We start from the raw sequence: 14,396 nt of genomic DNA, 5'->3' as shown, positions 1-14,396 counted from the left end.
CTGACTTGGTTCTGTGGCTCAGACAGGTGCCTTTCAGTTCCAGCCTGGCCTGGACGTGTCCTCTTGCTGTGTCCCCACCTACAGCGCAGTCCTGCTTAGAAGCGGCAGCAGGGTTTGGAAGTAGTCCCACTACTTCCATTTTCAATGGGTTAGCTTGGCTAGCCGGCTGGTGTCTGTCAATAGAAGACAACAAAGAGATTTGGGTTAGAAACAGCTAACTGAGTAGTTCCTTTCCACAAGGGCAAGGAATATTTACCCCTTCCTAATGGAGACTGCGGTGTCAGAGATACTGACAGGGCCTTCAGAGAGCTTTGAAATATCCCTTAGGGATGCTGAGTCCAGAGGACCAGAGGAAATCTGTCTAAAGTACACCGTGGAATCACTCCGGATTACTTCCTAGCAGAACAGAAGCATGTGTCCGATGCGGCTTCAGCTGGTTGCAGTGTTCTTCTTCACCTCATACCTAAAGTAAGATAAGAGGTCTCAATGCAGATGGAAAGATTGAGAAATATAGAAATCACTGATGTGCTTGGAGAACTTCTAAGAACTGAGAACTAAATAAATCCAATGCTGTAACATTAAGGATTGGTTAGAAAAGTAAACGTTACAAACAAGTAAAGGAGAAGAACAAGTAAGCTTTCTTAAAGTATCTATTCTATTTAAAGGATCTTTAAAGAAGTAAATAAGTAATGAAATATATACGCAGAGAGATAGATAGATATACAGAAACCTAAGAAACTGCTGCGCAGGTTAGCTTCTTGCTCTCTTTTCTCAAAGTCACAGTGAATACAGCATCTGTGTGCGTTACAAGCATTACCCTCAGTCCACCACGGGTACACACGCGAGGACAGCCTGCAGGTTCCGGAGGCAAAGAAACTGCTCTGGCTGGATGTGAAGAGCCAAGACAGAAGTTGCTGTCAGGGAAAAGATACACAGAGGGGATGAAAAACACGGAGTGCGCTTCCGACCTTCACAACTTCTAAGCAAGTGGAGATGAGGGTGTGGAAGAAGCAAATAAGATTCTTGCTGATCGAGAAGCAGCCTGAAGATTGTCCTTAACCAGGGCCTTGCATTCTTCGTTTTTAGAGCATTGCTTGCCTTCAAGTGCACGATCATGATTGTATTAACTTTCTACCACTACAGAACTGCACCCGATTCCTTCACAAAACTTACGGGTGGCAATTGGAAGTATTGGTCTGCATTCTCTATTGCCTTCTTCATCTCAATTCTCTTTTGGCCTGTGAAGCTTTTCGGATCAGAGGAGAAGATCCGCTGCGATACGGACTTTTGGATACTGCAAAGGAAACGAAGAATCGTACTGACAACTCTTGTCAACCTCACCTGCAACCATCACAGAAAAGAATACCGAAAGCACACCGCTTTCTCATGGGAAGCATACATTTGAGCGTAGGTGTCCTCTAGCTGAAGCGAGGTGAAGCAGGTTCCAAACAAGGTGAAGGAGCACACCCAGAAGCATTTCCATAAAGCTGTGTTTTCAAACAAACGGTTTAAAGACTTAGATTTTCTTCCAAGTGAAGAACGAAACAATAAATAAACGAGAATTACCTGGACATCCAGTTTTCCTCTAGCTTGCTTTGCTTCTTTCCGAATCTGAGTCTGGAGTGACAGTCAGGGAGCAGCGTTGTGCAGAAATGCCAAAGCCTCCCCAGCTTGTTGTACCTTCACCAACAAGGCCTTTGGTACTGCTGCCTCCTCAGCAACATCAGCAATTTCCTAGGAAAGCTGGTGTCCACCAGGTCAAACAGGAGTGGGAAACCCCTCTTGCCACAGCTTCACACTCACACCAGAGCTGGCAGGACAGGCCGATGGACAGAGAAGTGTCTGTAAGAGTGTTAGAAAACAGCCTTGAAACAGATTTCCGTCAACCCAGGACAAATTACTTGCTCATCCCTTCAAACTGAACTCCAAGTAGAAGGAGGTGATCCCAAGCTGCACTCCTGACATCTATGCTGCAAAGTCATCGAATGTGACATGTTACTGTACCAGCCTGTTACGAACAGAAACAGGACTTCGAGCTTATGCTGTCCACCAGCTTGAATGAACTCGGTCATAGGCGCAGTTGTGTCCAAGCCATTCTGTTGCTAGACATGTTGTGAAGACAGACAGCTAAGTGGTGGGGAGAGGACGTGCTGCTGTCTGCAGTGTGACCTCAGCGCTTACCAAACAGTAGGGAATACACAGAGAAGGGCCTTAGGAAAACTTCAAGCACCAGATACATTTTAGGTGGAAACCATGTTTCCCAAGATAACACTGGACACAACTCCATAATCAAAATGTGTTCGTTTCTTGGTTCATCCAACTCCTAGGTTTTAGGTTTGATACGTTTCTGCCTTGGCTTAAAGCACTCTTCCAATCTCTAGTTCCACTTCCTATGATTTCCTGAAATAGCTAATCCCACTTTTTCTTTTTCCAGTCTCACAGTCTCTTCTTTTCTACCTCTCCCCAAGAAACTTAGAACTGCTGTCTTCATACTTGACAACTAGATATGGAGCTGTATCAGCCAGAAGGAAGTTTCCTTCACACTTGCTGCTTCTTACGGTAGCTGGGCTCTCACCTTTACTCTTACTCGCCCTTCCTACATTAGCACAAAGAAAGCTGCTTTGGAGAGCTGATGTCTTGTTTTCCAGAAACTACCCTGAATCACCTTTACAAGAGCTGTCCCACGCTGCGAGCATACATCTTGCAGTCTGCCCAGATATTTGCCTTCCAAGTCAAGAACCAAATCTGTCAAGTTAAGAACATGGAATTAATGGAAAGGAAATCCTTTTATTTTTATTTTTATTTTTTTTTTTTTTTTTTTTTTTTTCCTAGACGGAGAAGGGATGAATTGTGGGGAACAAGCAAAACTCATGTGAAAAATGAAATGAAAAATGTTAAGGTCAGGCAGCTTGCCTACTGCAAGTGCTAGCCTGAAAGCAGATGGAGTGCATCTTCATACACCACAGCCTGAGACACTACTCGACAGGCCAGCCCATGTGATGAAGTCCATTGCTGTCCTGAATTTGAACGTGACAGGGGTACTCCTAAGCCTCTTGTTTATGCTTAACAAAACAAAAAACACACTTTTTTCCTCAGCCAAGCATCAAAACACTTACAGAAGGGCATGGGCCCTCTCTGTGCACCTCAAGGGGAGATCCACAAATCCTCACGTGCTTTCGTCACATCCAGCACCCTTCTCTGTCCCTCCCAGCTAAACGTGCACAGAGGCAGCTGTTCCCAAAGTGCTGTGGTGACAAAATTCAGGTCTGTTTCTGAAGTCGTCACCGCAGGCGCCTCGCAATGACGGCACAACACTCCCTGTAGCTAATGCGTATGTCTCAGCAACAGCTAGAGAAGTACCACTATGCCCACACTGACTTTAATTAGAGTAGTTCCCAAATTATTCTCTGCTCCCCTACGTCTGTGGAAGGTGTGGGATAAATCTGTTCCTTGAGAAAGGATTACAGACAAAAAGAGCTTGATTCCGATACGTTGCCCGTACTTGGAGAGCAGTTCACCTTTGATTTCCATGTAAGAAAAAAGAAGGGGACATCAACAACTCTCTTCCTCCGAGCTGGCAATATGAAAGAACCCCAATTCTCCAGGAAGCCTGAAGAAGGAAACTATGCATTTCCTTGTTAAACATCTTGTTTCTTCGGAAAACTTTTCCAGTCCTTTGCAACTGCGGTGGTCTGAATCGGGTGGGCAGCCGAGTTCCACCACGGCCGCTCTCTCACTCCCCCTCCTCAAAGGGAAAGGGGGAGAAAATACGGTGCAAAGGGCTCAAGGGCTGAGATAAGGACAGGGAGATCGCTCAACAATTATCGTGACGGGCAAAGCAGACTCAGCGTAGGGAGATAGTAAGAGTTATTGCCTACCACCAACAAACTAGACAAGTGAGAAACAAAGGAAAGAAAGCAAAAACGCCTTCTCCCCATCTGCCCTCTTCCACCTCCTCCCCCTTAGCAGCACAGGGAAATGGGGGAATGGGGGCTGCGGTCAGTCCCTGATGCTTTGTCCCCGCCGCTCCCTCAGGGTCCCTCCCTGCCCCTGCTCCCCGTGGGGTCCCTCCCACGGGATGCCGTCCTTCCCCAGCTGATCCCACATGGGCTGCCCACAGGCAGCAGCTCCTCAAGCACTGCTCCCACATGGCTCCATACCACGGGGTCCATCCATCCACCCCCCAGGAGCAAACTGCTCCAGCACGGGTCCCCCTAGGGGGCAGCTCCCCCTAGACCCTCTGCTCCTGCGGGGGCTCTCCATGGGCCGCAGCCTTCTCCAGGCCACATCCACCTGCTCCACCGGGGGCTCCTCCATCCACGGGGGGGCTGCAGCGTGGAGATCTGCTCCATGTGGCACCCATGGGCTGCAGGGGGACAGCCTGCTCCACCAGGGGCCTCTCCACAGTGTTACAAATGAAGTCTCAACTCAATCTGAATTTTGTAATATTTAGACTTCTATATGATTCCCCATAATGCGCAGCTGCTTAGCAGTGAAGGGCAGTTGTGTGCACGGGTACACTTCTCTCAGCTCGAGCTTCTCTCCAGCTCCCGTGCGCCCATTTCCAGTGACTTTCTGGACGCGCTTCTCTGAGCGGTTTGCTGAGTCTGCCCGAAGCTATCGTCACGAGGCGATCAATGTGCCTGTTCTCGTCCTGGTCTCCGTTCTGCTAGCCTGTTCCTTTTCATTCCTTCTTTCTGCTTCTTTGTTGATGACATAACTTCAACACATCGTGTTGCCTTTCTTTTGTTTTCTTGTCTTGAGGGCAGGCTCCCCTCTTATACCCTTCTCTCCACAGCAGTTCTTTTCAACACAACTTTTCATTGGTCAAACAACTTTGAATATAACAACAACAGTAAACACCCAGAAACGTCCATGCCTTAAGGGCTGGAGAACAAGACACCAACCGGAGACTGCATGGAGTCTCCTGAATCACCCTTCTTTCTTCCCTCTAAACTCTTTTATATTCCTGATGGCCTCAGCGTTAAGAGTCGAATGTTATCTCAACCACGGGGCTTTCCGACCCACCCCCATGGCCACATTCCCAAATCTCCCCCTTCTTTATTAATATCAACCATTTTCTCGACACAAATTACCACTCCATATATAACACTACGTACTTTGGTTCAAAATTTATCAGCCAAGATAAATCAGGAATTAATGTGAACCCGGAGTAACATAAGCCAGATAAATTATTCATTTAAAAAGAACAGGTAAATAGAGAAAAAAATGGTTTAAACAATTACAAAAAAATTAACCTCATGTCAAATGCTAAGGAGTTTTAGATTGAGTAAAGTAAAGGTTGGTAAGGCATAAAAATGCTTTAATGAGTTAAGCTAGTTCAACTGACAGAAAATATAACTCAATCCATTATAATAAAAACCATTATCAATACTATGATAGAAATCATAGTTTTGCAGACATTTATTTATGCATTGTACAGAAGATGTTCAACAGGTAAGAACGTTGACCTGGACTGACATTCCTATTCAGAGACATTGCAGCTATAGAGAAAATGATCTTTCAGAGCAATGAGAAAAAAGATGCATTTTGCCATTTAGGACCCATGTGTTTCAGAAGCAGAAGAAACATTCAAGCTGGACAAGTTCACTCTTTGAATCCATCTGAGTCTGATTGAACTGACAAAATCAGATTCTGAGATGTATTTGCTGGTTGTGTTCTGACCTACATGTTATTTTTCACTTTTAGCAGCTTACTCTCAGATGCTTTTATTTGAAGTGTTAAACCCTGAGAAAGGTTCTAATAATGATGACTTTATCTGCTTAAAGCTCACTGTTATTTTTTCTTCCATGGCAAAAGCACCACTTCTTAAAAATAAGCCAAATTAACAGCTTATTGGAACTCCTGAGGAACTTAGATAATCAGAGTACTGCAGTTAATAGAAGTATCATTATGCAAAAGAATAAATTGAGATGGTTAATCTAATGTACCTACCTAAGGGATTAGGCTTCAGATACAGCAAAGCATTTAAATATACCTTACAAGATAGTTTTAAATGTCATCCCATCACCAGCAAGTCTTTAGATGCTCTGGAGAAATCAGGCTGAGATAAAGGATGTAGGTAAATGAAGCGGTTTGACAAACTGAAGCAAATAAAGACACAGTGTCTGACAAGACAACAGTACACAGAAGAACATGTAGCACACAGATTGGTACATGCTGACTTGTCAGTATACATGAGCAAAATGTAGGTGAGTTTTCATACTCATACTCATACATTTATAGTCTTTGGAAACACAATGAACAAAAGCACACCAGTACATCTGCATTTTCACAGCCTGACTCAGAAATTTTGTTGCCATCATTATGTAACTGTATGGGTATGACATAACATATAGGAAATACCTACCTATACACGAAACAAGTAGTTGTCAGTGGGAAAATGAAGTCACACCTTGTACATTGCAAGAACAGTACACATACAGCCCCTTTCGTCTCCTGGTCTGATCTGTACTCACAACCCTCTTGAAACCAGTAAGATAACTTGATCATACAAATGACAAATATATTGCCAAAAATACCAAAAACATCTTATTTGCAAAGCACATAGAGAAAGCCTTATTACCTTGAGCAGCAAAAGACCTCAGAAGTAACCCTACTTTACAATTTTAAAGATGTCTTTCAGCCAGTGCAGCTCTCTGAGCTGCCCAAAACAGCTCCTTGTTTACCTGCCATCTTGTGGGTGGCATTTCTTCCTGTTTCCAGCTCAGACACCTACAAACACCCTCAGCACCAGTCACTCAAGTAGTTGAACCCATTTAGTATTTGGAGAGTCCCACTCGGGAGCAGTGGGAGGGCACCGCCATGCAGTGTGCAGGGTCCAGGCTGAAGGGAGATGGCTGCTGGGCAGGCCCAGCCATGGTGACCAATATGCAAGGGGCCAGCCTCAGCTTGAGCCATGGCAGCCATTTGGTAAGGCAAGGCCAGGGTAGAGAGGGACAGCACAGGCCAAAAGCCCCCATACAGCCTCTCAATGACCCATGCTTACACTGAGCTGCTTGCCTGGCAGTGTGGCACCTTGAGGCACTGTGTTCAGCATAGAGGAGCCCCAGGGGCCCCAGCAAAGACCAGGAAGAGGCCACAGGGTCTGCTGGAGCCCTCTCCCACTGTGCTTTCAGCTTTGCTCACCTCAGGTGTTTGCCTGCGTGTTTTGGTATTGTAGAAACAATACCTTGGTTGATCAAATGCTTGCATAAGAATGTTAAAATTTTGTTTTCATCTCTCGTGTGTCTTCCATCTCTTAGAAAGAAGACAGCAGCAGCTGTCAGGTGATCAGTCTAAGTCAGGTGCATTCTCTTTTCATTTGGAACTGTCCCTCTCCCGGGGGCTGGGGGAGAAAATAAAGGTGAAGAGAATAGAATACGGAACTTGAGTCCGTGTTCTTGTGCCGACAGGGAGACCAACATAGGGTGGAGAATTCCAGGTTCTGGTTCATGCTTACAGGACAATCTCCAGGTTCTTCTCAGTGGCCACTGAACCTAAAATCTGTAAATTGTTGTGAAAGTGGGACTAGAAAATGAGATTCCCTTCCTTCACCACCCCTCAAGGTATAATTCTTAATTGCTGGACTACAGAGCATTTCTTAATTTCCTCTGGCCTTCACTGACTGCAGATCATTAGGCAAAACAGGTTACTTGGAGACTGTTCCATTGCATATTTTGACAGAAAGAAGACCTGCTCTGTTCTTTCACAACAAACACCAATGTGTATCTGTCATGGGAAGGCTTTTAGTCCCCACACCTGTAAGCAGAACAGTTTCTAGCATCTGGAAGGAGCAAGATTTGAGACAGACTCTTGTGCTTTGCATCTTCTCTGGCTTTTTGCCTAACATTCATGGTTTTCTACTTGCTTTTCAGCAGGGAACATCCGAGTGTGGGCAACATCCAACTTATTGTAATTTTCGCCATTTTTAAATTTCTCAATCCTAACAATCGTCTGTCTCCAAGTCTCTTATTCCTTATGCATTTTGTATTGCCATCAGTTTTAGCAAGGTCTTAGACTGTAGATGAAAGTCACTCACATTTTATGTCCTAATAAAGTGTATGCCTTTTTCACTATGCAAAGGATTGAAATGATCACCAGTAGCAAAATAAAAGAAAAAATAATAGAATTGGACAAACTGCAAATAATATCCATGATAATTTTTTGCCTCTTATGGGATTCTGATGTCATTTTTTAGCAAACAAAGTCAAAGTGAATTTACTAAATGTCCGAATGGACTGTTTGGCATATATATAGTATTTACTATACAGCTGAACAATAAAGCAAAAAGTCCCATTTTCTTTAAATGGGACTTTTCTCTATAAACAGCTGATGCCACCTAAGTCCATCTTTTCATATATTATCAAATATATCCTGCCTGACATACAGTGCTCTCTTATCATGCCAAAATAGTCTCCAGTATCAATACTATATAGGCTATAAACTGACTGGCAGGAGAATCACACTGATGACTATTTCCTCAGGAAAAGGCAATTCTCAAGCATCCACTCTGTATGAAAACAGAGAACTAATGATGGGAATCTGCAGTATTCTCTGCTTGCAAAACAGCTGTTCATATATTTGTAAACAATGTTTTGCACTCTCCTTCTTTCTTCTATTTAACTCTAATGTCTTATTTGTAAGATAACGAGAGACATCAAGAATATTGTGTTTTTATCTCCATGACAAGCATAACTTGGAGGGGAATAATAAATCTAATTTAATTTGGTTTAACTACAAATGGAAATACTCCCTCTGTAGTTCGTCATTACACCTTCATATATATCCACTCTTTCCTGTACAGGTTCATTAAAAAAAAAAAAAAAAAAAAAAAAAAAAAGATCTGCAGCTACTAAAACTATCACAGATCACGTCACCCACAGTACCGTCATACTACCAGCAAGAGAAGTTTTGACAGCATTGAAACACACAAACAGTAACTACCAAAAAACACAGATTCTCAGATTCTAGTTTTTGGCATTACTATTGCCTCAGACTGTCACAGGGAGAGAAGTTAACACGAGCTGTGTCTTCTCTGAGGTGCTAAGCATTCCCCAGAATGTATATGAAGCTGAGACAGTCCAGTTGTCTATCTGCAGGGGCACTCCTGGGGGCTTTCACACATCTGTTGGATAGTTATTTTTGAGCCTTCTTTCATGATGTGAAATGCAAACTGACAAAGTAAATAGGTCTGAACCATTGTCACAATATCTCTTAAACCACGGAGATCATCCTAAAATCAGTATTTCTATTTTTTCGGGAACAAACAACTCCTAGCCTTATAAAAAGAAATAACACCAGGAGGTTACAGGTCACTTTCTCTTCCTGAAAAGGAATTAACAATGGGTTAGAAAATGCACTAGGAGAAAAAAAAAAAAAAAAAAAAAAAAAAAAAAAAAAAAAGGGCACAAATGTTCATTTTGTTTAAAAGAAGAAAAAAATCAATTTAACTTGGTTGATAAATCAGCCTCAGAAACTGTCAGATTGCAGTCAAAACATATCAGTTTCCGAAATCAGAATCCAGTGGATTTCTAAATGGATTTCTTATTTCTAAGCAAATTTAATTCAATTATCTGACAGGTGAGAAACTACCACCCTTAATTGCATGCATTTAGTTGGTTCTAAATAGAACACTGATGTAAACATAAAAGAGAATAAAGATACTGATATGAAGGAAACTGAAAAAGCTAGAATGTTAGAAATGCAGTGAGGAAATAGGAAAGTGAAATGTCATTGGGAAATGAAACTCAATGCAAAACTGTGCAGTGAAAGGAGAAGAAGAGCTGAGAAGAAAGAGCGTTGACAGTAATTTATACATATTTAGAATTCAACATAATGAGGAAGCTAGAGGAAGGAAATGCAGGTGTAAACTGTTATCTAAAAGACATTGCATGTCAGAATCAAAGGGAAGGAAAGCCTTTTAATAGGTAGCAGTAAATGCTGCCCAAGAAGGTGACATAACAAAGACAGTTAGGAAAAGCAACATGTTATTACTGGTAGAGGAAAGTCTCCTCCTGCTGTTAATCTATGTTACTTTTGCTTTCTCCATCACCCAGCCAACCCATTGACTGTTGAACTTCTGTTTACTATGCCTTTTTGAACAAGGATTTTTAGGCTGGCTGGGAAAAGCTGCTGTTTTCATACCTCATCAGCTAGGGAAACACACATTGGGCAGTTACTATGCATTGAGCATGGCCCCTGGGTGTGCATTTCCATTCATAATGTGAAGACTGAACCAGAGATAAAACAAAAAGAAAGAACAAAAAAGATCCAAATCAGTGGAGAACTTTAAGACAAGTGCTTGTTTTTAAGGTGTAATGATCAAGGAGGAGGAGATCACTTGATTACAAGTACAGGAATGTAAGTTAGAAAATCACAGAAATTTCCTAGATGACAGGTAATTAAAACTAGATTTATTAGAAAAGAAAATCAATATAATATGTGCTTTATAGTAGTACAGTATAAATTTCAGAAATGTTCATAGTATGTTCGCTGAGGAAAACAAAACAATTGGAAAATTCAATCCTGGCAATGTATAGGTGTAGTCCAAACAACTTTTCTCTTTCTAAATCATAATTTTCAGAGTTATACAAGCCCTGCTTTAGCAATATTCTTCCTCTGATGCTTTGCAATATAAACGCAGACATCTCTGGTTATCTTCAGAGCGGATATGAGTACTGTGCACAGTGAAATAGACAATGTTCAACTTCTTTAATTAGATCCTTCTGTATTTAGTTTGTGGATGATGCTAAGAATGGTTCTGTGACCTTCTCATTTTGAAGGTTAAAGAATTCACTTGTAAAGCTTTTTTTGGCAAACAGTGTTTTGTGCAATTTCTATCAGGACATTTATGCACCACTGACAAAGCAGATACTAACAACAAAGAGGAGAAACGGGAGCAGCAGTGTATCTTCCCATCATCTCCTGCTAGTACTGACAGCTTTTGCTGTGATGGAAAATGTAATGGGATATACAGGTAATACTGGCTTTCTTGTTTAGATTTTACATCTTTTACTTGTTCAGTCAAGTGCACTGAAGCCAACATGAAACAAAATGACTGATCCAGAGAGTTCCAATTTATATTTTTTTCCCCTCAAAGTCCCGATTTCTCCCAAATATCTATGAGAAAAGAGTGGAGCAGAAAAGGAAAATAAAACAATGTTATTTCTTTGCCAACAGCCAGTCCCTAGATCACAGAATTCTTCTTTAGAAGACAATATTGCTATATTTTATATAGGGTGCAATAAGAAAAGCAATTTCTGTAGGCACTTTCATGGATTCAGGTTGAGCTTTGAAATTTCCACTTATGTGAATAGAAGTCATGCCAGTAAATCCTAATAATGTCCACTGGAAAACAGGAAAGAAAACAATAAAAGAGAGTTGAATGGGAGTGAAACAAAACAACTACTCTGAATTCCTGCTCCAACTAACTGAAATACTACTGCTTCTCCTGCTTCTTCTGTGACACAAGGCATATGGGTCACAGAACCCACATGAAACCACAACCCCTATCACGCCTCTTTTGTCCAAAGCTCTAAATCATGAAAGAGATTGGGGGGGGAAAGGGTGGGGTGTTAAGGAGGAGGAAGACATAAAAAGCAAGGTTGGATAGCCCTGTGGAAAAGAGGCAAGTAGTTTAAAGAAACAGATATGTTTATCTAAGTCATCCCTGGCTAAGTTCAGGCACTCAGTGTACCCCCTGCCCATTGCCCAGTTGATATAATTAACCAAAGCAGCAGAAAACTCATTTGCCCAAAGACAAAGGAATATATGTCCAAATGGGGCAGCAAGTGGAACTGGTTCAGAGAAGAGCCCACTGCATTGTCACTGGGGAAGGAGTGTGGCTGACCCTTCTGGCAGCAAAGAACCCTTAGCCTAACTCAGCTGTGCATACCTTTACGGGACGGTGAACTCACCAGTGATACCCCTAGTAGAGAATGTGTTCTCTAAGGGCCTTTTCATTTATCTTAAGGCTCTGTTACATGGAGAAATGCAGGAGAAGCTGTAAGTCAAATCGAAGTCAGAGATTGTACAAACTGTATTCAAAGCACAGTAACAAAGGCAACTATTTTGTGTCTAGCTCAGAACACCCTAGGAAATTGGTAGAGCACAGCTACTGAAGTAAGGACTGAAAAATACGCTTAAGCCCTCTTTACCATGAAATGGGACATCAGTTCTGCATCTCCCCATCTATATTTAGTAAGCTCTGCAGTACAGAGCAAGGTAGGTGTCTCTATGTCTTTCTAATGTAATAATGTTGTATATAATAACAATAATGTCTTTATAATGTAGTAATGTCTTTATAATGTATAATGTTGTAATACAACTCAATTGTATTAAACATTTAAGTAAAATTCCTAAAACAGCCTGGGAGCAACAACCAAAAAGACAAAAGAGATGAAACTTTAAAACAAAACAACAAAACTCATTTAAGAAAAAAAAAAAAAAAGTATACATATAATTAATACGTTATTAAAATTATACAAAATATACATTAGTACATATACAGTGATTGCATAATATATAATGTAACAGTGTGGTTGAAAAAAATCAGGGAAGGAAAAGAGGAAACTTCAAAATATTACTGGTATTACAGAAATCATTAAAGGCTCTTTGAAATGTTTCTTTTATCACTATTTAAGGATCCTTTCTAGAACACAACATAATTTTATTCTATGAGAAGAAATTATTTATTAATTATTTTATTTTTACAGGTCATGGAAATCCTAAAATCTCTTAGATAAGATCACATTAATAAAATTGTTTAAAAACAGATACACTGTGTCATCACCACGTTAAATTCTGGCAACCAAGACAAGATTTTTTCTAAGAACTGTGCAGAGAATTTGGAGCCATTTGAATATAAACGTTATAAACCATACTAATTCAAAGACCAGAGAGATTCCTATATGCAAATATTGTCAATGAGTATGTAGGAACAAAGTCTGAACACTTGCTGAACTAAAGGATAAAGAAACACACAGATGTAAAGTTCAAGGATGAAGGATGACATTCCAAGTGACTCACTTGAATACATCAAAGCCCAGCCCCCTAAAGCATCTACATTTTCATTTACATCAATGGAGCAGTAATTCTTTCTATATTGTTAGCGAAGCATGTAGCAGTTAGTTGAATGCACCAGTTGCACCATTGCCATTTTCTTGTATGTTTCTGTTTCATGAAATAGTTTGCTTTCATTCCTACTCATTCCAGCACTTAAGCATGTACACTGAGTTCAGCAAATGCTAAAATATTCTCTTGAATTGAAATCTGAAATCACTTTCCTGTCATTCTGTTAAAATCATTACAGCAAACTAAGCAAGATTTCAGCACAATGATTTCATACATTTTTATGTATGTATATACATACATAAATATTTCATTTATTTAAAAACTAGATACATTTCATTGAGGCAACACCCATGGATACTAAAAGCCATGCACACACGTGGTCAAATGGAGAATGCACAAATTCACTCCACCAGACAAGGGAGTGGAATCACCAGAGAAAGCTGTCGTAAGAATTACCTTGCCATTGCTCTTAAAAGTCATGCTCCAAATGGCCTATGACAGCTGCAGGGAGGTAAGCCTATTATTCAATCGAAAATAAGTTGCTCCTGTTACTGTGAGGAATACTTTACATAAGAAAGGTTTGTGAGAATGGTAAGTAAAATGCAGAATGGCCTTGGAAAGTATCAGCAGAGTTACAGCCTACCATGAGGGAAATGGCTCTGAATGCAGAGACTTTAGATTCTGCAGTATTCAAATATAGCTCCTCACTATTCCTCCTCACACAGCACTATTGCTGTCAAGGTCCAATCAATTAATGGATGAAGAACATTCGTTTGAAGGACAAGAGGAAAGTTTTGCCATTAGACAGAGAAAAATGCTTGCTGTAGCACTTTCAGACCTCATGAAGTTTACTGTAGTCGAACCGAACTCCAAATCTGGAGTTTAGAAGTGTTCCTGGATTCCCCTCCCACACTAAGCTAACACATCCCCCAGATATGCTTTCTGCTATATTTGACTGGCTGAAAAATCCATCCCATACAACTTCTCAGTCTTTAACCATGTGATGACAGACGTGTTTTCCTGCTTGGCTTTAGAAATGAATCAATATCACAAAAAGTTGGAGGTGTTCATCTACAGGAGCTAAAAGTTGTGCAGGAGGCATGGAGACAAGAAAGAAGTGGAAGGTAAAGGAGCCTCAGGTTTTCCCTGCTGAATAGAAATGTTGTCACGGTGGGTTTGTGTGCATAAGCCTAGAGGAAAGCCTTGGTTTGTATTCCAGCATCACCTGTTTAAGAGCTGTGAAGCTGCAAAGAGGCAGGGTCTTGGCAAACTAGAGTTAACAGTCGAAGGAAAACCATACTACTGCCCCAGTCACTTATGTG

The 14,396-nt window shown here is 41.2% G+C and overlaps 1 long non-coding RNA gene across 1 annotated transcript in view; it reads right to left on the bottom strand.

The window, feature by feature from the left end:
* Nucleotides 1-1,824: 1,824 nt before the first annotated feature.
* The window catches only part of LOC311431443, a 58,902-nt gene continuing 46,330 nt past the window's right edge, over nucleotides 1,825-14,396 (bottom strand). Inside the window, exon 3 of the long non-coding RNA XR_014689436.1 lies at nucleotides 1,825-1,842. This is a non-coding gene — a long non-coding RNA (uncharacterized lncRNA). The remainder of the gene's footprint in view (nucleotides 1,843-14,396) is intronic.

This window comes from Aythya ferina (assembly GCF_964211825.1).
Source record: "Aythya ferina genome assembly, chromosome: 2".
Lineage (NCBI taxonomy): Eukaryota > Metazoa > Chordata > Aves > Anseriformes > Anatidae > Aythya > Aythya ferina.
Note: the sequence above shows the minus strand (reverse complement) of the source record. Positions and strands in the feature narration are given on the sequence as shown.